The sequence below is a fragment of the Anabrus simplex genome, chromosome 2, assembly GCF_040414725.1.
Source record: "Anabrus simplex isolate iqAnaSimp1 chromosome 2, ASM4041472v1, whole genome shotgun sequence".
Classification (NCBI taxonomy): Eukaryota; Metazoa; Arthropoda; class Insecta; order Orthoptera; family Tettigoniidae; genus Anabrus; species Anabrus simplex.
Window position 1 is genome coordinate 440,325,263 of NC_090266.1, and position 25,695 is coordinate 440,350,957.

Sequence of the window (25,695 nt, forward strand, 5' to 3'; positions counted from 1 at the left end):
TCTAAAACAAAATATAACTTAAAACAAATTAAAGTGCACTTTTCATTGTTGGTATGAGGGAGATGAGAGATGACATGAGAAGAGTTACTGTGTAGCACGAATTTCACTAACGGAATCACTGCTATCTGACCGCTCATTGTAATTGTTTTTTTCGTGCAACTTTAACGGTGAACCTGTCCAATGGCTGTTGCTTTTGCCTCTTTCTGAGAATTTCACGAAAATGTGACATTGCATTGTCATTGAACTGATACGTCGCTCGCACTGTTGCAGCCTTATTCGGGTGGTGTTTTTCTACAAAAGTTTGTACCATTTCTCACATTTTGCACTTCTCCCGAATCTCATTTGAAGTGAGAGATTCCAGTGACTTTTCCACCTCCTCTTCCCCGGACGAGATCTCAATAACCTCCTCCTGTTGTTCGCGATGCAGGTCCATCAGTTTGTTGGTGGTCACTTCCTAGCTGTGTTCTTCCAGCAGCCCTTGAATGTCCTTGTCATTCACCTCCAGCCCCATAGTCTTCCCTAAGGACAAAATTTCATCGGTAATCGGCGGCTCATTGTCACTAACAATCCCCTCAAAGTCACGTCAAAGAACACAGTTAGGCCACAGCTTTCCTCAAGCGCAAGTGAGAGTTCTTTTGGTGACTCCATCCCAGGCTTTATGGATGATCTTCAGGAAGTTCGCGATGGGGAAATGATTTCTCCCAAACTCTCGGAGGGTAAGGTCACTTCGAAGCATCGCTGAAATAGTGCTTTGGTGTATAGCTTCATGAAGTTCGAAATGACTTGCTGATCCATAGGTTGGAGTAGTCGAGGAGTGTTGTGAGGAAGGAACTTAACCTTAACGAACTTGAATTCGTCCAGTAGGTCGTCCTTAAGGCCTCAAGACCTGGAGGATGAGCAGGAGCATTGTCCATAACCAGCAAGACTTTGAGCGGCAGATTATTTTCTGAAAGTTATTTTTTCACTACAGGACCTATGATCTCGTTCATCCATTCAACAAACGAACAGAGGAGGGGAAAACGTAGAGACACGTGACGCTCGTATTGCAGAACCTCACTCGCTTATCACGTTACAGTTTATTTAAAATGTTTGCTCGTCTTGCAGAACACTCGTAGACCAAGTTACTCGCATTCCGAGGTTTCACTGTAGAATCCGCAGAAAGGTTTTTTGTTTGTTGCAGTGGTTCACAGATTCCCAAGCTCATGGGTGCCTCTTTCATGCATAATGGGTTTAAGACCTTTGACCTAACCTGATCGATAAATTCGTAATTACTAGTAAAATATTGTCTTTTGTGTACTGCATGTTTTAATTTTGTGTGGCTATTTCTAGCCTTGTAAGGCAGATCCTGCGAGAAGGGTGGGCGGCATATGCCATGTGTAGGTAACTGCGTGTATTATGGTGGAGGTCAGTGTTATGTGTGGTGTGTGAGTTGCAGGGATGTTGGGGACAGCACAAACACCCAGTCCCCGAGCCAAGGGAATTAATCATTTAAGGTCGAAATCTCCGACCCAGCTGGGAATTGAACCCGGGGCCCTCTGAACTGAAGAGAACTGCGCTGACCACTCAGCCAAGGAGCCAGAATGTATTGTAAATGATTGAAAGGGTATGTTCTGTTCAAGTTAAAATAAAATTTAACCCCTTCGAGCCAACAGTTCAGATCTCCTGATGAGCCAGAGCCGGTCGCATTTTCATTCGCTACATTACTCACAATATTCTAATTAACTAATTATTGATAATCTAGAAAATTTAAAAATTAATGGCTCCACATACAGCTAACTATTGTTGGAGACGAGGCATGAGAAAAATTACTGAAGGTCTAGTTTCGTAAATATCTGTCATCAATCGATTTTAAGAAGGACATTTTATAGCTGGACTGTGTGGCTAAAACGATGGAAGCGCTAGCCTTCTCCGTCCCACTTGGTAGGTTCAATTGCAGCTCAGTCCGATGGTATTTGAATGCGTACGATTATATCAGCCTCGTGTCATTAATGTTAGTAGCATATCAAAGAATTTCTGCGGGATATAATTACATCATCTTGGCATTTCCGAACTCCGTAGTACTGCAGTATTTCGAATAATGTATTGCAACCATACCACCCACGCCATTGCCCCATAGAACAATATGACAGCATCATTGTCCCCATAATTTCGGGCCACCGCCATATAGCACCATACGCCAAGGCGTTCGATGTATAGGACCTTTTTAGCTAGAGTCAAATGCCACCTCATCTAGAAAAAGAAGAAAAATAAACTTCAAAATGATAGGTGAACAAAAGCACTTTCGACCCTGCAAGGATCAACTGCACTCCTCCGTTCCAAAGAATCAAACCAACGGCTTCCCAGGGCCATGGTGCGTTCGCGACAAAAGATCAAAATATAACACTTAACTAACTTAAAGGCATAAATGAAAGGAGGGAAATTTAGGATGCAATCTTTTCCAGCAAAATGACAATCAAAGAAAAGTTTAAAAACCCATTTATTATTCCTTGATAAAAATCACGATTAATTGAAATCAACCCTGAATAATTCTACTATAATGAAAACAAAATATACAATGTCCGATGGACTAAATAAAAATGTGGAGATGTCACTCCTTTCATTGAGAAATTTTAATATTTCATATTTGTTAATATTTATCGATTAAATGTTGTAGTTGTTCGTTCCATTACCTTTTTGGCACTACAATAAGTATTACATTAAGTAATCGGTACAAAATCCTTTTTAAGAACAGAAATATCCTTGTAAATGCGACGGTTCTCATTACTAGGCTTCTTCACTATTAGAAGAAACGATTATCTATGCAAAAAATTTGAGACAACTTGGAATGGTCGCCTAACTAATTAATTATACTAATAAATAAATAAACAAAAGAATAAGCGAACACTAATGGACAAAATCATAATCATCAAAATAAAATTTGACTGATGTCGGGTCCAGAAATCGAACCCACATCACAATGAATCCGATGACAGAACCCGTTTTTGGAATCCAAACAAAAAAGTTAAACACAACTCAAGGAGCATATTCAAACATTATGTACACATATTTTAAAACAAATTATAAACAATATACGCACGCAACTGGCTGTATAACATAAAACAAATCGTGTGAAAAAAATCCATGGTCTGCCTTGGAGTTCGAACCGATGATTTCCAGGATGCCATCGACAAACGGGACTCTAAAAACTCCCTATGTCAATTATTAATAAGGTCAAAAAATCAATAATAATACTGACGTTCCAGTTATTTAATTTCTGTATAGAAATAGACACGAACGAATTAAAAAGAATCCTTTAAATGTAATCGGGTTTATGTGAAACTCCAAGCATTCAGTCTTAGTGGACAGGCTTGAACAATAATATTAGCAGTGACCCTATTCACAAGGGAAGTGCTAACGCACCCTTTCTAAAATCATAAATCATAGAACGTCTAACCACATCTAATAACGGTCGGCAGCAGAATACGTCTTGTCAACAAACTCAAGGCGAGACCAATACATCATGGTAAATAATATCATTTCAACTGATATCCTCATATCATATTCCAAAGCTCCACTGGCTTATTAATTCTCTCCTCTATTACAATTCTTTAATTCAATATCAAGCCACTATTCATTTTTCAATTTCACATCCATGGTCTTTGAATGTCCAGGTTCACATCCAACCGACTAGATAGAATATCTCAGCCTATGTTTTCCTACAGTTTGAACTCAGACAAAAATCGAATATGCATTTCAACGTATCCATAATATTATTCTAATATTACAGAAAAGCAAATACTTGACATAAAAGGAAAACTTTTATCTAAAATGGGAGGGCGTTTGTTCGTTGTCCAGGCTAGTCACAAGTTGCGTATATAATTAATACAGCCATCTACATATTCTTATCATGCAAAATTACATTATGACAAGAGTGCCTCCCTATCCCCATGATTATTGTGTCGTTAGTAGCATATTGAAGACACTGTCACCATGCATTACCAAAATAGGCTTGAATATTCCATAAAATAAAATATACATTTCACGGCTTGAAATCAACAATAATACCAATCTATATTTTGCGCTCCTAGTCTAAAGCACTCTCAGACTTACTGATATTTTTCCATTAAATCGCGTACATGCATTACATCAAAATTATATATTTTACAGGTCTGAAATTTTAGCCCATACAATAGAATTTCAGTTCCCATCTAGATGAATATATAAACCGTATGAAGACCGCTCACAAGTCTCTCTCTAATTCAATAATACATGCAATTTATATTACTAACCTATCTACATATTATATAACCGTGCATTTATTTGGATAAATATTAATATTTCCTCTATCCTATATATTTATATATCATGTCGTGAAACCCATGGTTCGGGCCCGGTAAAAGGCCTTTATCGTCGTTTAGCCTCTCATGGCACTGACATGGATCACAGGTTCGAATCCTCTTCTATTCCTGCTGAACATGTTCACAATCCCAGGGTCCTCTTCTTCACTGTAACAAGTCTAATGACGTTGAAATTAGTTGCGTCACTGAAAAACACAATTTTCCAAAACTGTAACACAGTTCTCGCGGTCACGTTACTTAAATACTTTCAATACTATCACTTGGACAAGGTTTTACACACAGCGCATTTGCAAAATATATATTATCATTCCCGAATACAGGTAAGGTCAGATCACCAGCGGGCCGTGTGTCTGCCTTCAATCTTTCGCGTCAAGTGGATATTGTGTCAACATGGCTGCCCCTTTTATAATATTGCCCCTACACGAACAATAGACGGCAATCAGTCCCCACCACTTTTTTACATTAGTGGTTCTACGAGTTGTATGACATCGGTAATGCGCTCAAATGTGTGACTCAGACTCTTAAGTACTCTTGTTATGTGCACAACACGCATCGATCGGCGGTTTATTTAAAATTTATTATCAAAATGATGCCTTTACGGGGATCCCCCGTCCGGAGTCTGCGTACGTAGTTGGCGTGGGGACGCTACTTAGTGGTTATATAATCAAATGGTAGCGTAATTTTCCACACGTTAAACTTTTATAAACAACTCGAATTTTGGCAGACGTCTATTATGAAAACATGTGACATATGCCGAGGTTTCGCCTACTAATTGTTATGCATATCTCGAAATCTTACCATACAAATCAAGATTGTACGTTGGCATTACAGTGTTTCGGCCATTTTTAGTGGGTGAAGTTATTAGAATTAATTTTCCTTCGTTGCCATTTTTCATAGCTCGCTCTCTATCTGGGGATTCCTCCAGCTATGACGGACTCTTGTTTACCAAGTTAGAGGCGTTGTGCAAACAGGTGCAACCTAATGCAACTCTCTTTAATGTGGACAAGGGAGCTTAACAAAAGTTTCCACCGCCTAAAATAATAATTATGAAATAAATATGTACATGACCGATACGGTCACAGTATATTCAATAAAATTATAAATATGAATATTATACGATCTTTTTTCTTCTTCTTCTTCTTCTACTTCTTAATCTGTTTACCCTCCAGGGTAGGTTTTCCCCCCGGACTCAGCGAGGAATCCCACCTCTACCGCCTCAAGGGAAGTATCCTGGAACTTCAGACTTTTGGTCTGGGGATACAACTGTGGAGAATGACCAGTACCTCACCTGCTATGCTCAAGAGGGGCCTTTTGGAGGGATAGGAGGATTGGATGGGACAGGCAAGGAAGAGGGAAGCAAGCGGCCGTGGCCTTAAGTTAGGTACCATCCCGGGATTTGCCTGGAGGAGAAGTGGGAAACCACCGAAAACCACTTCTAGGATGACTGATGTTGGAATCGAACCCACCTCTACCAAGTTGACGTCCCGAAACTAAGTGGACCCCGTTCCAGCCCTCGTACCACTTTTCAAATTTTGTGGCAGATGCGGGAATCGAACCCGGACCTCCGGGGGTGGCAGCTAATCACACTAACCGCTACACCACAGAGGCGGATATATTATACGATCTACAAGCCCGAAATTTTTAAATACATTTTACAAGTTTTTACATCTTTTTACATTTTTTATGATATGTTATACTCGTATTTGGGCCAATGGAATTTTAAGATGTGAAGATTTGTGTTATCCTTGTACTGAAATGTCGAATGTATAGTATTCTACTGTACATCCTTCACTGAGTAAGTGGGTTGGAGCAGTGAATTATATTATTAATAGGTAAATTCAGGATGTAACTTCGAGGTTCAATGTTTCTGGTCACCATCACAATGCTCCTTATTTCTCTGTACTCACTTCTATCGTCAGAAAAACTGTCAGTGTAAACAATAGTTAATGTAAAATCAATCTCGGCACAGCATTCGTCGAAACATTAACATTGTGAAACTACCTCTCGATAGATCGTTTCTCACGAAAAATTACAGGTACATCGCATTTAGTACCTTCCTGTACTTTGCAAGTTTGCCTTCAAGTGGGACACGGAAACTTTGTTAAGTAAAGGAAACTAGCTGTAATTTTGCGTCTCACTGTTCTGAGAACTCTTACTCGTTACAACGCCAGCTGACGGAGGGATATGAAAGTGGCATGTTGTATTGCTCAACAGGCTCACCATTTCTCGCAAAACCCATGAATAATTTGCCTTCAGCCCTCTGAGGACACATACATAGTTGGAGGCCTTTCCTTGAAAGGAAAATCTGCCATGCGCTTGTACTTCACATAGATGAAGGAGACGGGGAAGGGAACAGAAGAAGCCAATCTCAACTCATCACGAGTAATTAGAACTTAGGTCGCCGCATACAACCGACACCCCATTAAATTAAACCACGGGAATAGGGTAACTTGGTCATATGGCAAGGGGAGAGAGGTGCTTTGGAGGGTGAGCCTTCATACAGACCAGAATATAAATTGGAGAAGCCCAATATTCAACCATTCACAGACTTCATTTAATGTTCGTCCTTGGCTTGTCAGTCTTGTGTCGCATACAGTCACACACAACAGTGCTGAGGAGGGTGATCTGTATGAACAAGGTCCCCAAGTACATTCGTGAAGTGGCTGATGTATACGACTTCTCAGGCGATATGCGTATAAACAACAATAACTGTTAGAAATGTTTTAATATCTCATGCCATTGAGAATTGTTTCATTATTCGGGAATTAATAAGTGCGTTTATAACAATCGTTTCCAAACATTGACCCTCTGGCCTGCAAACTTGTGTTATTTACATTGTGCATTAGTTAAATATTCCTTATAACCTGGGTTTGTTCACTGATTTTAATCTAAGTCACATTTTCACCAATGGATTTTAAAAGGAATTCCTCAAACCAAAATTATGTAAGTGAGAATTGTCACTATAACTGATTTGAAGACTGACTCTAGAATAAAGCGAAAGAAGTTTAAGAAATATACCACTGTTTGGGCATATTTGTGGGAAACTGGTGAGATAAGAATGTAACATATAACAACAGTTTGTTATATATTGAGAGCAATTTGAAATGGAATATATTTGATTTCATATCTGGAGTAAGAATAATAATAATAATAATAATAATAATAATAATAATAATAATAATAATAATAATAATAATAATAATAATACAAAATTTTCTCTGCATGCCTGTTGAAAAGAATACAAGAACAACTCGAGCATAAGGTTGGTGAATATCAAGCTGTGTTCCGCCCTCACGGATCGAGCACTGAACAGGTCTTCAAACTCAAAACCGCTCTAAAATTCAGGGCCCTCAGAAACCTCCCAATCATTCATACCTTCGTAGATTTCAATAAGGCTTATGATTCAATTGATCGTCAATCTCTGTTCTGCATCCTGAAAGAACAGGGACTAGACTCCAAAACGCTAAACTTGAAATTGATCAGAGAAATCAGAGACGAATTCCTGATAAAAACTGGTGTCCGGCAAGGAGATGGATTGTTACCCCTCCTCTTCCACCTCGTCCTAGATAAGATAATGAGGGAATGCGAAAAGGAACTGAAAGCACAAAATAGCTGGAACCCAGTAAACAGCGGGACACAAAAAACAAGCTTGAAATTACATGCTTAGCCTTCGCGGATGACCTGGCCCTTTGCCAGCGATGTCACAGCGATAACGCAGGTTGAAATTCTCCAAGAATGTCCCAAAAAGGTCGGACTCCATACCTCCACCCAGAAAATTGAACTTTTCTCTTAAAAACTAAGACATCCACAGCCTCAATACAAAATACGGACAAATCAACAGAGTCCCTCACTTCAAATACCTGGGTGAAATCCTCGAACAAACCGGACAAGAAAAATAGCCCAAACAACCGTGTCCAAAACATAAGAAGAGCATATGGGAGAACAAGAGAAATCTAGAACAAAAAATGTGTGTCTCTCCACGTTAATATTAAACATTACAATACTGTAATCAAACCTGAGGCTTTATATGGAGGGGAAACTCTAGCGCTTCATAAAAAGGGCGAGCTCGAACATATCCTAAACAGAGAGCGAAAAATCATGAGGAAAATTTTAGGACCAAGACACACGGAAGAAGGGTAACGCCTACAATCCCGGAAATCCACAGTAAAATGATCTAATATTGCGGCAGACCTCAGAGAAAGGAGGCTAAAATTTTATGGACATGTTAAGAGGCTTCCAGAAACCAGACTAAACCACCAAATCCTTGATATAGTTGATAAACTGAAGAATTTTCCTTGGACATAACAAAGAAAAGCGGACATGAAGAACGCACAAATTCAACCTGGAGAAATTTTGAATTGAAACATATATTCAGAAAATTGACTAGTGAGAAGTTACTCCAGAGAATGAAATACCAAAAAGAGCAGACACCAAGTCGACGGAAGAAAGGAAGAGGATCTTTAGTGAACACAAGAAAGCATCCTGGATCCTCCGCAACCGAAATAATAAATAAAGCTTTGTGTGTTCCGAAAGGGACCACAGGGCATAATAGACATCGGATTTATATGCTATGTAAATCACCAATATAAGCGTTTAACTATGCTGCAAAATGCATATAAGTATGCACTTATTGTAATAATATTAATGTTATTTGCTTTACATGCCACTAACAACTTTTGCGGTATTTGGGGACGACAAGGTGCCGGAATTTAGTCCTACAGGAGTTCTTTTACGTGCCAATAAGTCTACCGACACGAGGATGACGTATTTGAGCACCTTTAAATACCATTGGACTGAGCCAGGATCGAAACTGCCAAGTTGATGTCAGAAAGCCAGCGCCTCAACCGTCTGCGGCACTCAGCCCGGCGCCCTTATTTTCATGCTATTACACATTCGTATGAATTGCAAACGTAACATTCCTTTACTATATTCACGCAATTCATCCACACCAATACATAAAACCATGATCATGAATAAACAACTGAATGAAATACAAAAAGTCGGGCGAGATGGCCGTGCGGTTAGGGCCGTGCAGCTGTGAGCTTGCATCCGGGAGATAGTGGGTTCGAACCCCACTGTCGGCAACCATGAAAATGGTTTTCCGTGGTTTCCCATTTTCACATCAGGTAAATGCTTGGGCTGTACCTTAATTAAGGCCACAGCCGCTTCCTTCCCACTTCCAGGCCTTTCCTATCCCATCGTCGCATTATGACCTATCTGTGTTGGTGCGACGTAAAGCCAATTGTAAAGAAATACAAAAAATACACTACTTACAGCTACGGCTTTTCAGAAGTACAAGCAATCCGTGCACAAATTACTGCGATGTATCAATCTATCAACGTTCACAGTTGAAATATTATCCACCGGTTTCCTAGATAGGACACAGTGTGTTATTTAATAAACATGATAAGTCACTTAGTACGGTTGTAATAACGTGAAGAAACAAACGTAAATAAATTTACCTCTTTCATTTTACACCCTCAAACCCTATATTTCCTGTCCATAATTTGATTTTCAGTACACTACAACAGTCTTCTCCAAGTTTTCTAGTTTAAATCCGTGGCATCTCTCTGTTAAAAGTATCTTCAATGCGAGGAATGATCTCTCTACTCCTACGGATGTGACAGGACAGTACTTGAATTCGGGAGCAAGTGTAGATGTTAAACATTTTGGTAGATCCGCATTGTCAGTACCAGACCAATATTCGTTTATAGCTAACATGATGCCGTAGTCCAGATTTCGTTTAATGACTTCACGATATTTTGTGTGTAGACGGAGTCCGAGGTCTTCGGTTATACCTTTCAGATCACGCTTTGCGTTCTCCATAATTTCCAGCGAATCACCAAGACACAATCCACGTGAGCCCAGCTTCATGACTGGTTCTGGTATGATTTTGAAGTGTGATCTTGATAGGTGCAGGTTTCCTTTAAACCGTTTCATGGTCGGAAGTGTTCATGGCATTAATAACTTAATATTTACTTGAAAATTGTTTGTAAAACACGTTAAAATATGCATAATCAAAGTGGAAAACATGCACGATAAATCCGAAATTTGAAATGTATGCGCTAATCTTATATAAATGCAAACATGCATGTAAATGCGCTATTAAATCTAATCATTCGTCAAATTTCATATTTCAACGCACCTCCTTGTCGGCATAGGAGGTCTGCATATCAGCAAAGAAAATATGCATTTGGATACAAACCCAACGTGTAATAATGATATTAATAATAATAATAATAATAATAATAATAATAATAATAATAATAATAATAATAATAATAATAATAATAATAATAATATATTTAATTTGAAATACATTGATGGTAGAATGAGTTCTTGGTTCAGGGTACTCACAGGGGTTAGACAAGGCTGTAATCGTTCACCTTTGCTGTTCGTAGTTTACATGGAACATCTGCTGAAAGGAATAAAATGGCAGGGAGGGATTCAGTTAGGTGGAAATGTGGTAAGCAGTCTGGCCTATGCTGATGACTTAGTCTTAATGGCAGATTGTGCCGAAAGCCCTCAGTCTAATATCTTGGAACTTGAAAATAGGTGCAATGTATATGGTATGAAAATTAGCCTTCCGAAGACTAAATTGATGCCAGTAGGTAAGAAATTCAACAGAATTGAATGTCATATTGGTGATACAAGGCTAGAACAGGTAGATAATTTCAAGTATTTCAGTTGTGTGTAATGGTAATATTGTAATTGAGATTGTATCAACGTGTCGTAAAGCTAATGCAGTGAGCTCGCAGTTGCGATCAACAGTATTCTGTAAGAAGGAAGTCAGCTCCCAGACGAAACTATCTTTACATCGAGAGCGAAAGCTGGGTGGACTCAGGATATCTTATTCATACGTTAGAAGTAACAGACATGAAAGTAGCAAGAATGATTGCTGGTACAAACAGGTGGTAACAATGGCAGGAGGGTACTCGGAATGAGAAGATAAAGTCTAATTTAGGAATGAACTCGATGGATGAAGCAGTACGCATAAACCGGTTTCGGTGGTGGGGTCATGTGAGGCGAATGGAGGAGGAGAGGTTACCTAGGAGAACAGTGGACTCTGCCATGGACGGTAAGAGAAGTAGAGGTAGACCAAGACGACGATGGTTAGACTAAGTTTCTAACGGCTTATAGATAAGAGGCATAGAACTAAATGAGGCCACGTCACTAGTTGCAAATCGAGGATTGTGGCGACGTTTAGTAAATTCACAGAGGCTTGCAGACTGAACGCTGAAAGGCATAACAGTCTATAATGGTAATGTATGTATGTATGTACATATCGCAGCAGTGAAGGTCTCCAATTACAGTAGGATCTACGTTACTGGCAAAATGACTAACTAATAAATAAGAAACATGAACACCCATACAAGCAGGCTGCGTTTAACGCATGATTTACAAAACATAAACAAAAAAAAAAAACTCGTGTCCTCATCCCGAGGTGGGGCAGCTCTTTTCAAGAACCCCCTTCCCATAGGAGGTAAGCTGCATGTACCATTTTAACTACTTACCAGCCCTCTTACGATTCTTAAATTTCTGGCAGTACCGGGAATCGAATCCGAGCCTCCAAGGACGGTAGCTAATAGCACTAACCGTTACGCTATGAAGGCGAACTTCGCGAATCATATTTTTGCATCATTGTTAATTAATGAAGTATGATACAATTTTGGTTTGACATTGTCGAGAATAATATATTCAGTGACATTGATAGTAATGAGGTACAGCGAAATACAGTAACAATAATATGTTAGCGAATTGTTCTGACATCATAACAGAGAGAAAATTTATGTATAATATATAGTGGCATTCACTTACTGAACATTTATTGAATTAGACTCAAATAGTATGGAACAATTAAAATCAGAATCGATGTGTACTCCCTGTAGTACCAATGATTAAATATTTCACACAATTCCACTAGTGGTGAAATTTTGTGATTACATGCGTTAGTTCGTATACCTGTACAATACAAAGTCGCCACACTTTTAAATTAGACAATTTGACATTAAAGTTTAATTGCTTCCAGAAAGTGCCTTTTATAAATCGTACCATTTACAATTTTATATAGATAATTAACTTGATATGTAGCCTCTGTGAGTGAGGCGGCAGCGGTGGCTGGGTTCCGTGTTTCTGTGGTTCAAGTCTCGGTCACTCCATGTGAGATTTTTGCTGGACAATGCGGAGGCGGGGCAGGTTTTTCTCCGAGTACTCCGGTTTAGCCTGTCACAATTCATTTCAGCAACACTCTCCAATATCATTTCAATTCATCCGTTATTCATTAAATTAAATTAACACGTTTCCGTATTGTATTCTATCTGTATATATGCCTAAAAATATTTGTCTCTAGTCTTTATAATTTACTAGATTAATGATGATATTGTTGATAATGAGTAAATATCATTCTGATCTTCGGTATTTCTAATAATAAATTCAAATCTTTTTTGTCTCATTAAATTATTTATCAATTTGCAAATTAAATCAAGCGTTGCATGTTAACGTAACGCCCATATCTTTTAAACTGCTTATCCTCTCCACTCCTTTCCTATTTATTTTACATTTAAATCGTTAACGCTGGAGAAAGTAATCGCAAAACAGTTTTCATTATTAAATAAAACCCTGCTTTCCAAGTTTTAGTCATGGCATCTTTCCAGACACATTTGAAATTTTAAAGTATAATAGCAATTCGTGATTTTCTAAAAAATCTTAACACCATAAAAAGTAAGCACTTAAAAATCGTATACCAACCGGAAAATAATTCGCATTGATAATTTATATTGTGATCTTTTAACTACCCTTCAATTACCGTAAGGAAGCAAGCTTATGATTTGACCTTACATTTGATATCGCGAATATAGTCCGAGGACCTCAAGGTTTAAATGGAAACCAAATGAAAGGAGCGTGAAATTAAGTTTAGAAAATCGTATTTGAATGGAATGCAATTTGAATCACATTTCGTTTTTGGCGAGAACAAACTTACTATATCATTCGGATATCATTCCCTATATGTTCTGGACATAAGAAAATGTCGGAGAAGTGGAATATTTGTCTGAAGAGGGGTTAATTAACTTAGCTTTTACAGTAAATATTCTTACATGGGTCTAGCTTAGTCGATCTGCATACACTACGCAGTTTGTTTGGTCTCGTGAAGTTCCTTCTGTTTCATTAAATTAATATGTTCGCTGCGGATTCCCTTCCTCGTCCACTTCGTATGAAACGATGGATGTTATTTTCGTAAAATCCTATTCGTTGCATGGTCATACTATATTTGCCCAATTATAGGAATAAATTACCTTTCATTTATCAACTTGTGGCTCAAGGAGAATAAGTAAAACGTTGGGTTTCTCCCAACTCGCTTAAGCAACCTCCAAGTTCCAAGATTGTAGACTGCAAACTTTGAGCACAACTTGCCAATAAGACGAAGTCTCCGACTAAGACCGACTTTCTCGTACTTATTACATTTCCACCCACCTACTACCTTCTTACTATTTCATAATATTCAGTAAATGATATTTATAAACTATCAACAATGAAAGCCCTGTCCAACTTTGCAAACTTCTTTGAACCAACATTTCATTCTACCATTAATTATCACTGCGGTCTGATAGTGCGCCTATATGTGTTTTACTGCTTGAAGTAACATACCTCTGGTCGCATAATCTCTCAGTATGGTCAGCGTCTTTCCCTTGGTACTCTAATAAGAATATATGCCGTCTGTAGATCTACCATATTTGAGTATTACAGTCAATTTCTCCCTAAGGATTTTTCAGTTACTAGATTCATATTGGGTTAGAGGCACTCAGCTGTGAGCTTGTATTCGGGAGATAGTGGTTTTGAAACCCACTGTCGGCAGCACTGAAGATGGTTTTCGGCGGTTTCCTATGTTCACGCCAGGCAAGTGCTGAGGCTGTACCTTAAATATGGCGACGGCCGCTTCCTTCTCACTCCTAGATGTTTCCTGTCCCATTGTCGACATATGACCTATCTGTGTCGGTACAACGTTAAGCCAATTGTAAAAAGATGTCTATTGAAAATAATGTCGTGTGGTCTGAATAAGCTCCAGTCTTCACGTAATTTACTCACAACCACTGTTCGCCCCCTCTCTTCTGAAATACCTATAAACACGTATCATGGAAATCGGAACAGCTAAATAACTCGGTAGCTGCAACAATCTTACCCGTTCAATTGGTAATGGAATGATAAATTCTGTACTACTTACATAAAATTGGAAGGCACTATACTAACATACCATGGTAATTCTATTACTCTAAGAAGCATTTCTATCCCTTCATACCTACTATCTTAGCAGTTTCAAGTCTCGTTTAATCTACACTGACAGACAGAGCAAATGCAACACCAAGGAGGAGTGGTTCGAAAGGGATGAAAGTTGGGAAAAAAACAGAGACGGCACGGACGAATAATTGATGTTTATTTCAAACCGATATGCAGGTTACACAATGCGCACGGCATCGACTCAGTAGGATGTAGGACCACCGCGAGCGGCGATGCACGCAGAAACACGTCGAGGGACAGAGTCAATAAGAGTGCGGATGGTGTCCTGAGGGATGGTTCTCCATTCTCTGTCAACCATTTGCCACAGTTGGTCATCCGTACGAGGCTGGGGCATAGTTTGCAAACGGCGTCCAATGAGATCCCACACGTGTTCGATTGGTGAGAGATCCGGAGAGTACGCTGGCCACGGAAGCATCTTTACACCTCGTAGAGCCTGTTGGGAGATGCGAGCAGTGTGTGGGCGGGCATTACCCTGCTGAAACAGAGCATTGGGCAGCCCCTGAAGGTACGGGAGTGCCACCGGCCGCAGCACATGCTGCACGTAGCGGTGGGCATTTAACGTGCATTGAATACGCACTAGAGGTGACGTGGAATAATACGCAATAGCGCCCCAAACCATGACGCCGCGTTGTCTAGCGGTAGGGCGCTCCATAGTTACTGCCGGATTTGACCTTTCTCCACGCCGACGCCACACTCGTCTGCGGTGACTATCACTGACAGAACAGAAGCGTGACTCATCGGAGAACACGACGTTCCGCCATTCCCTCATCCAAGTCGCTCTAGCCCGGCACCATGCCAGGCGTGCACGTCTATGCTGTGGAGTCAACGGTAGTCTTCTGAGCGGACGCCGGGAGTGCAGGCCTCCTTCAACCAATCGACGGGAAATTGTTCTGGTCGATATTGGAACAGCCAGGGTGTCTTGCACATGCTGAAGAATGGCGGTTGACGTGGCGTGCGGGACTGCCACCGCTTGGCGGCGGATGCGCCGATCCTCGCGTGCTGACGTCACTCGGGCTGCGCCTGGACCCCTCGCACGTGCCACATGTCCCTGCGCCAACCATCTTCGCCACAGGCGCTGCACCGTGGACACATCCCTATGGGTATCGGCTGCGATTTGACGAAGCGACCAACCTGCCCTTCTCAGCCCGAACACCATACCCCTCGTAAAGTCGTCTGTCTGCTGGAAATGCCTCCGTTGACGGCGGCCTGGCATTCTTAGCTATACACGTGTCCTGTGGCACACGACAACACGTTCTACAATGACTGTCGGCTGAGAAATCACGGTACGAAGTGGACCATTCGCCAACGCCGTGTGCCATTTATCGTTCACTATGTGCCGCAGCACAGCGGCGCATTTCACATCATGAGCATACCTCGGTGACGTCAGTCTACCCTGCAATTGGCATAAAGTTCTGACCACTCCTTCTTGGTGTTGCATTTGCTCTGTCAGTCAGTGTATTTCTGCTACATTATGACTACGCAGTATATTTACTATGCTTTCTACTTCTTCGAGCGTGATTTGGCTACCGTCAGTATCCCCTCACAACGAAATCTATTGTTCGATTCGTCATCAGGAAGATTTCCTTCCACAATGAGGAATTTTTTTCGAAATATAACCTGCATCTTTTCCGTGATAGTCTGGGTCTACAGTGAGTTCACCTGAGTTACCACAATCACGTGTGCTTCTAGGTTTCTGTAATTTACACCATTTTCCTTCAAACTATCCTAAGCTTTCAGGTTAATTCCATGTATAAAAATTGCTTTACGTCGCACCGACGCAGATAGGTCTATTAAACAAATACATCGCAATTGAGAAACATCCTAGGGGCAATGGTCACTTACAGTAGCGTGATAATAACCAAAGTTAAAATATAATCACTCAACAACAACAACAACAAAACTACATCAACAAAAGCAAAACATGCAATTCCACGGAAATAATTATTACATGAAATACTACTAGTTTAACATTCGCCGTTTCTTTACGTTTCACAGAGAACGCAACGAATTTCACCTTATTTCCTTGACACGGCATTAACCCAAAAGCCTCTATCATCTGTATAAGGAAAGGTTTACTTCGGAATACTTGAGACATGATGTGTGCAACATCATTAGGACCCGCAATTTTTACCAACGAATCAAACCCAACAGCAGGCTGTTAAAAGAGTTCCCAAGACATTTGATCCCTGAGAGACCAGGTGAGATTCTGCCTCTGGACCTTTATGGGCCCTACCTAATGCAGCCCGTGGCAATCGGCACATCTTCGTAACTGTTGACGTCGTTTCTAAGTAAACGGTGTTGCCTATTCAAAAGGCAAATGCTGGAAACATCCTCAGAAGGATCAAAAGGAACATCACCCCGGAAATAGGCAAACCGAAAATTTCATTAACCGATCATGGGGCACAATTCATTTCTGTGTAATTCCAAGCGGCCTTGGAAGAGTGAAAAACGCATAGCATGAACTCCATAAGACAACCAGAAGCATGAACCTCAGAACGAGTTATGCTTGAAATTGCGAGGTTTTGCAGACTATACTGCGGATCACAGCATTGGAAATGTGTCGAGGTTCTCCCCATTATTAAGAAGATAGTCAAATCGGCGACTCATGAGTCTACCCGAGACATCCCTATAAGGGTGTATAAGGAACTTACACCTGATCGACTGTGGGTTCAGATGTTGCAAATACCTCAAAATGCAGCAGTTACTCAGCAGACTCGCGTGATGATAGCTGAAGAAAGGCTTCGACACGCTTCGCTAATAAGGGAAAGGCGACAGAGGAATCGTACTTTTAGGCAACCGTTACAAGTTTGAGACTTGGTTTTAATCTGGAAACCTTGCTATATCACATCCTGAACTCCGCAACTAGGCTCAATTTTGTCCCCTGAATATAGGAACCTTCAAGGTGGCAGAAGTGCTCGACAACGGAATTTACAAAGTTGATAATCTGGATGGCATCTTCGAGGGAATCTACAATTCGGCGAATTTAAAGAAATACTTCAAGAGGGAAAATTGAGGAAAGGAAATCCCTTTAGAAATTTATTTTTCCTAAGAAAGGGGGAGATGTACCAGAAACGCTGGTCCAGCATTTGAGTTTAAGTATTTCTTACTTAAAATACGCGCAGCGCACAAACAGAGTAGCTGGCGACAGCAAACTTGTTGCAAATGACGTAGAGGCCAGTCCCGACTCGCCAAGGCTAAGTTGCATCATCCATAGCATCCTCCAAACACTCTATCATATATAACTCGTACTGGAATTACAGTACAAATAAATTAATAACATTACCGTATACCCCATTTTAGTATCTCCTATACCACCAGTTTTAATAAAATCCACCTGGGAATAAGGAGGATATTGAAGGATATATATCAGGTACAATCTCCGCGACTTTGGTATAAAAGAGGAGCGAGAATTCAGCACGACACAGTCTTGTCACACAGTCGGATCAGGACGATTGGCTGATGGAAGTTTGTGCTGCGATGTGACAGTACGGAATCGGAGTCTGCAGCCAAATATACGAAATCACGGTGATATGTGATTGAAACATTCCAATAGTCGTACGAACTTTGAACATTGAACAGTGCATTAGGGCTTGCATTCAAAATAATTGAAAGATTTCTGCTGATAGCAAACTTAGAACATTAAGCAGTGCATTATTACTTTTATTTTTCAAGTGAAATCTGAATGTTAGGAAAACATCGAAAGTTCACGTGTTAAGTAATTTCACGGAATCCTTAGATGAACCCAGGACCATTGATGAACTGAACTAATGTTCATTATCAAAGTATTATAAACCCTTACTAGTGTTATTATTCATGTTTGAACATAAACTTCACAGTGCGAGTGAACGGGAATAATTTCACTCCTGCATTAATAGTCTAATATTGCTACGTCTTGTTTTAAATCAGTGCGTATGAACGAAACTAAGTTCACATGTAAAGTATTTAACTCCTACGAAAGTGATGTAACTGCCATCCATGGTGCTATCACAGTGCTCAATACAATTTTTAAATACATGCAAACCAATAAAAAGACAGTAGGAGTCTACAAATAATTGTGCTGTATTCTTTGAACGTTAAAAGTTTAAGTGAAGTATTAGTGCACAATATCATAATTTGTGCCAAGTGTCACGTAAGTTTAAAATAATGCGTGATTGATTCCATTGACATTCAGCCGCGTGAAAATTAATTTCCTTATTTTCTTAAGTTACCAGTTTATTTTCGGTTTCGATTCCATTGACATTCGGATGAATGCAATTTAATTTCTTTATTTTCTCATGTGACCAGTTTATTTGCCTCAAAATATTTGTGTCGATTTCATTGACATTCGATACAGCATCTTTGCAGTTATTTCCTTACCCTTTCATGGGAATGTTTAAAGTGAGTTCAGAAATTAAACCTCGGACTAATACGTCTAATATGAACAAGTGACTATATGTGTGTGTTCGCGCTTTTCATCGGAGTGAGTAATCCCGGCGAACCAAACTCCCAGACCTCCATGATCTTCAAAAACTTCAAGAATTTCTAGAACTTCTAGAACTTCTAGAGCTACCCTTATTGGAGTGCACGTGGTCCCATGGTGACGAGAGCTGATCCATGGTGAGGACGAGAGGAGTAGCAAAGCCTTGCGGGACATCGCCAGCCATATGACGGAGAAACGTTATCCCCAATCCAACATCTTCTTGTACTGAGCTGATACGAACTTGAAATTTCACAATAAAACAAACAGTTAAAAAGAAAACGTTTAGAGCCTCATTCAAAGCAAATCCTCTCACTTTCTGTACCACTCCAATTTAATGTGCCCTAAACGCCCTTCCTACCATATCATGGTCTTTAAGCTTGAAGTACGGGCATTTCATATTACAATATACCAGGTGGCTCACGGACGCCGTACTTTCTACTTATAAATGTCCCGCATGCATAAGTGATGTGTGGGGTGTCTACCAACTGATTTTAACAGGGGAACTACAGCCAGCGGGCAGGTTACATCAGAATATGAAGAGATAAGAAACCGAGTCACACTCGCAGCATGTTACTCAGCGCTGGCGGTCGAATGCACCCCTTGCATTAGTAAACATCGTTTTCGACCGCATAGTTCTAGGCTGGTGTATGGTACAGCTGCTTATCGCCAATGGCTAGTGTGTTCAGCAGCGACAAATACATAGACATTATTTTAATCTGGACAACCCGGTCGGAATGCAACCGAAGCTCCAAACAGACGTATGCCTTCTACACAAGTATTTCACAGAACAGTATCGTTTTTGTTTCATACAAACAACTCTCTTATCGAGTGGAATGTCTACACATGTATAAATTAACAACTGATTAAATTTCCTTTTCTGAATCCTTGGCGTGTTAACAAACAGTAGCGGCGATTAGGAGGTGGGGCGTGAAGGCAAAGTCGCCCCCGCCCCTCGCCACTTTGTGGAGTAAAGATTACATAATCACTTTAGCCACCTGGAACTAGGAATTATTATTATTTGTTTGCTAATTGTTTTACGTCGCACCGACACAGATAGGCCTTATGGCGACGATGGGATAGGAAAGGCCTAGGAGTTGGAAGGAAGAGGCCGTGGCCTTAATTAAGGTACAGCAACAGCATTTGCGTGGTGTGAAAATGGAAAACCACGGAAAAACCATCTTCAGGGCTGCCCACAGTGGGATTCGAACCCACGGTCTCCCGGATGCAAGCTCACAGCGAATTATTTGTAAAAGAAACGTTATCTGTACAAGCCTTTGTGTTTTATCTGCTAATTCTTTCCTTTATTTTCCTTAATTATTAACGTTATTTTTTCCGGAAAATAGCACCAAATGCGGTTCGTCGCGGCTGACCGATTCGTATAGCGCTATGGCAAGCAATGGAGACTTTGCGTGTGCTGTGGGGAAGGGTAGTAGGGGTATAATGTTTTTGCCAAGGTCGTGGACACAGAGTTATAATTCTCCGGTATGCCGCACGCATTCGTCAGCCTGGCAGCCTCTTCAGTGTCTGTTAGTTCCTTAGCGTGTATTAAAATACTATATAACTTTTAATTGCATGATCATGCCGTACTTCTATTTAATTGTACCGGCTGAGCTAGCCGTGGAGTTAGGGCCGCGCAGCTGCGAGCTCGCACCCGGAAGATAGTGGTTTCAAATCCCACTCTCGGCAGATCTGAAGTTGGTTATCCGTGGTTTCCCATTTTCACACCAGGCAAGTGCTGGGGCTGTACCGTATTCAAGGCCCTGGCCGCTTCCTTTCCACGGGTAGCCCTTCCCTGTCACATCGTAGCCATAATTCCTATCTGTGTCGGTGCGACGTAAAACCAATTGTAAAAAAATATTCTACTATTTTGGTTTACGTCGCACAGACACAGATAGGTCTTATGGCGACGATGGGACGGGAAAGGCCTAGGAATGAGATGGAAGCGGCCGTGGCCTTAATTAAGGTACAGCCATAGCATTTGCCTGGTGTGAAAATGGGGAACTACGGAAAACCGTCTTCAGGGCTGCCGGCAGTGGGATTCGAAACCACTATCTCCCGGGTGCGAGCTCGCAGCTGCGCGGCCCTAACTCCACGGCTAGCTCAACCGGTACAACTAAATAGAAGTACGGCATGATCATGCAATGAAAAGTTATTTAGTATTTTAATACACGCTAAGGAACTAACAGACACTGAAGAGGCTGCCAGACTGACGAATGCGTGCGGCATACCGATGAATTATAACTCATTGTCCATGACCTTGGCAAAAACATTATACCCCTACTACCCTTCCCCACAGCACATGCAATGTCTCCACTACTTGCCGTAGCGCTATACAAATCGGTTAGCAGCGACGAACGGCATTTGGTGCTTATTTCCGCCAAAATTAATGTTAATAATTAAGGAAAATAAAGGAAAGAATTAGCAGATAAAACACAAAGGCTTGTACAGATAACCTTTCTTTTACAAATAATTCGCTGTGAGCTTGCATCCGGCAGATCGTGGGTTCGAATCCCACTGTGGGCAGCCCTGAAGATGGTTTTTCCGTGGTTTCCCATTTTCACACCACGCAAATGCTGTTGCTGTACCTTAATTAAGGCCACGGCCTCTTCCTTCCAACTCCTAGGCCTTTCCTATCCCATCGTCGCCATAAGACCTATATGTGTCGGTGCGACGTAAGCAATTAGCTAAACAAATAATAATAATTCCTAGTTCCAGGTGGCTAAAGTGAATATGTAATGTTTACTCCACAAAGTGGCGAGGGCCGGGGGCGACTTTCCCTTCACGCCCCACCCCCTAATCGCCGCTACTGTTTGTTAACACGCCAAAGATACAGAAAAGGAAATTTAATCACTTATTAATTTCGACACGTGTAGACATTCAACTCGATAAAAGAGATGATTGCATGGAACAAAAACGAATACTGTTCGGCGAAATATGTGTGTAGAAGTCGTACGTCTGTTTGGAGCTTCTGTTGCATTCCGACCAGGTTGTCCAGTTTAAAATAATGTCTATGTATTCACCGCTGCTGATCACACTAGCCATTGCCGATATACAGACAGCAAATATAGTGCGGCTGTATCATACACCAGCCTAGAACTATACGGTTGAAAACGATGTTTACGAATGCAACCGATGCATTCGACCGGCTGCGCTGAGAAACATGCTGCGAGTCTGTTTCTTATCTTTTCATATTCTGACGTAACCTGCCCGCTGGCAGTAGTTCCCCTGTTAAAATCGGTTGGTAGACACCCCACATATCACTTATGCATGCGGGACATTTATTAGTAGAAAGTACGGCGTCCGTGAGCCACCTGGTATATATATATATATAAAGTAACTTGTCCTGACTGACTGATTCATCATCGCCGAGCCAAAACTACTGGACATAAAGAAATGAAATTTTGAGGATACATTTATATTACAATGTAGGTGCTCGCTAAGGGAGGATTTTTGGATATTCCGTCGCTAAGGGGGTGAAAGGAGGGTGAATTTTTGAAATAAGTGTATCTATATCTAAAAAATTCAAATGCTTACAGATCTAAAAATTGGTATTTAGTGTCTCTTCTAAAAATAAACACGTATTATTTTGTTTTCGGAAAATCCCAGTAGGAGTGGTGAAAAAGTGTGAAAAACGGGTTGAATGCCTTTAATGAGGATACTTATATCTCAGAAACTGAAGACATTACAGACCTGAAAATTTGTAGTGGGGATCTCCTTTAAAAATATAGAAACATGTATTTTTTGTTTTTGGAAAATCCTATTAATGGGAGATGAAAAGGGGAGTAAATTTTTAAAATGAGTGTATCTATGTCTCAAAAATTTAAGTGTTTATAGATGTAAATATTGGTATTAAGAATTTCCTTTAAAAATAAAGAAACACGTACTTTTTGTTTTCGGAAAACCAATAGGAGGGATGGAAAGTGAGGAAAAGTGGTTGAATGCCTTCAATCAGGATACTTATATCTCAGAAACTGAAGATATTACTGACCTGAAAATTTGTATTTGGGATCTCCTATAAAAATAAATAAACATATTTTTTTTGTTTTTGGAAAATCCAGGTAATGGGGGGTGAAAAGGGGGTGATTTTTTAAAATGAGTGTATCTATATCTCAAAACTATGAAAGTTTACAGATGTAAAAAATGGTATTTAGAATCTCCTTTAAAAATATTATTTGTTTCCGGAAAATCCCAATAGGAGGGTGAAAAAGGGTGAAGTAGTGGTTGAATGCCTTTCATGAGGATACTTATATCTTAGAAACTGAAGATATTACACACCTGAAAATTGGTATTTCGGATCTCATTAAAAGACAAAGAAACCCGTATTTTCTTGTTTTCGGAAAATTCAATCAATGGGGGTTGAACGGGAACGACAAATTGGGGTGAATTTTTAGAAAGATTATAACTAGGGTGTACCTCAGAAACGTAAAATATTACAGACGTAAAAACTGCTATTTGGAATCTCCTGTAAAGCTAAAGAAATATAGGTGATTTGTATTTATAAACTTCAATTAAGGGGAACGAAAAAGGGGGTGAAATTTTAAAATGAGCATTTCTACAGTATATCTCTAACACGTAATATATTACAGAATTGAAAAATGGTATATAGCTATTACAAATAAAGAAAAAATATTTTTGTTTTTGGAAAAAACCCTTGGTGGAGTGTAACATTGAATGAAAAAGGGGTTGAATTATTTTAATTAGGATTCTGATATCTCAAAAACTGAAGATTTTATAGACGTGAAATTTGGTATTTGATATCTTTAAAATAAAGATATACGTAGTTTTTGTTTTCGGAAATCCACTTAAAGGGGGGAGGGAAATTGAAAAATTAGTTGAAATATTTGTATGAAGATACAATTATCCCAAAAACGAAAGAATTTTCAGACGTGAACATTGGTGTTTAGAATCTGCTTTAAAAGTAAAGGAACACATATTCTCGGAAAATCCAATGAATGGGGCGGAGGTCAAAGAATTGAAAAATTAATTGAATTAATTGTATACGGATACGTACATTTAATAAAAGCTAAAGATGTTACAGACGTGAAAACTGGTATTTGTATCTCCTTTAAAAACAAAGAAAAGCGCGTTTATGGGGAGAAGTAATCTTGGGAGGCGGGGGTGAAAAGGAGTTGAATTCCTTTTACGAGAACACATATCTCAAAAACTGAAGATGTTAGAGTCGTGATAATGGGTATTTAGAAGATCCTTTACTATTAAAAAAACAAGTATTTTTTTGCCGGAACATTCACTTGGGGGAAGTGCGAAAAGAGATGAAAAAAGTGAATTAATTGCATAAGGATCTCAAAACTGTAGGTAACAGGCGTGAACATTGGTATTTGGAATCTCCCTTAAACATAAAGAACACTCCTTCTTTATTCTTGGGGGTGGGGGAGGTGATGGGCAAATCAAATTAACGTCGGTGGGGTGAAAAATTACTTGAGACCAGTTGATTTTACTGTTCATAATGTACTTATTCTGATCATAAACCGATCATTTTCAATCTTTCCTGGGTTCGTTTCCAAGAGCCATCTTTTCCTTTGGAGAACTTAAAGTTAGATTACAGTAGATTCTCCTAGCATATAAATAAAAAAAATTTAAACACATTTGAAATAAACTATTGGAATGATATTGACCGTGCAATTGTTCACATCTATAGTAAGGTCAATAATGCACGGAAGTATATCATTCGTATCACCAGGAATCCCGCACACTTGCCTACGCGCTACAATTGTGCTGGTGACATTGTTAGTAATGACAATGGCAGCAGATGTAATTTAGGCCAAGTAGCGGTCTTGCATCTTGCTGTGGGGTCCAGAACATCAATAATAATAATAATAATAATAATAATAATAATAATAATAATAATAATAATAATAATAATAATAATAATAATAATAATAATAATAATAAATGTTCTGGACAGTCGTCAAAATGTGCGGACCGCGTTGGAAACGGGTCCTGGCCGGATAATGACTACGAATGCAGTCCGGCCGCGGGTTCAGTACTGCCAAGGCACCCAAGACGACACCACGCCTGATCTCTTTAAGGATTTGATCCATATTAAAATGCTTACAGGAAAGGATGGCAAAGTTTTAGGGACCCAACTGACCTTGTGGAATACCGGGACCTAGCGCGGGAAGTACGACATCCATTGCTGGAAAGAAAGATTGAAAAATGGGAGGAAATTTGCCGTAATCTCTCAGAAAACGAGTCAGATAGCGAATTTCGGCGGATTATATATAAAACTTTAAGCATTTAATTATAAATTTCAGTGTGATACCTTAGCGAAACACGAGTATCTTGCTAGTATATATTACTGTGGGCTACTCTATTATTCAGTTACCATGAATATTATAAAGCAGCAAGATACACTACCTGTTAGTGTTATAGTGCCACATCTCTTACCTAGTTCTGTCACAACTACAAAAAGACGTCATGGAACATTACTCCCTTTTCTGTTCGATGTACTACTACAGGGCCATCGGTATGCGTCAAGACAAATCCTTTTACTCACACTTATTACTCCTTTAAATGGCATGAGCTTTCAGAATACTTAAGTTTTGGCAAAGTCGCTCTATCAGCGACTGTATACTTTTCCACAAAATG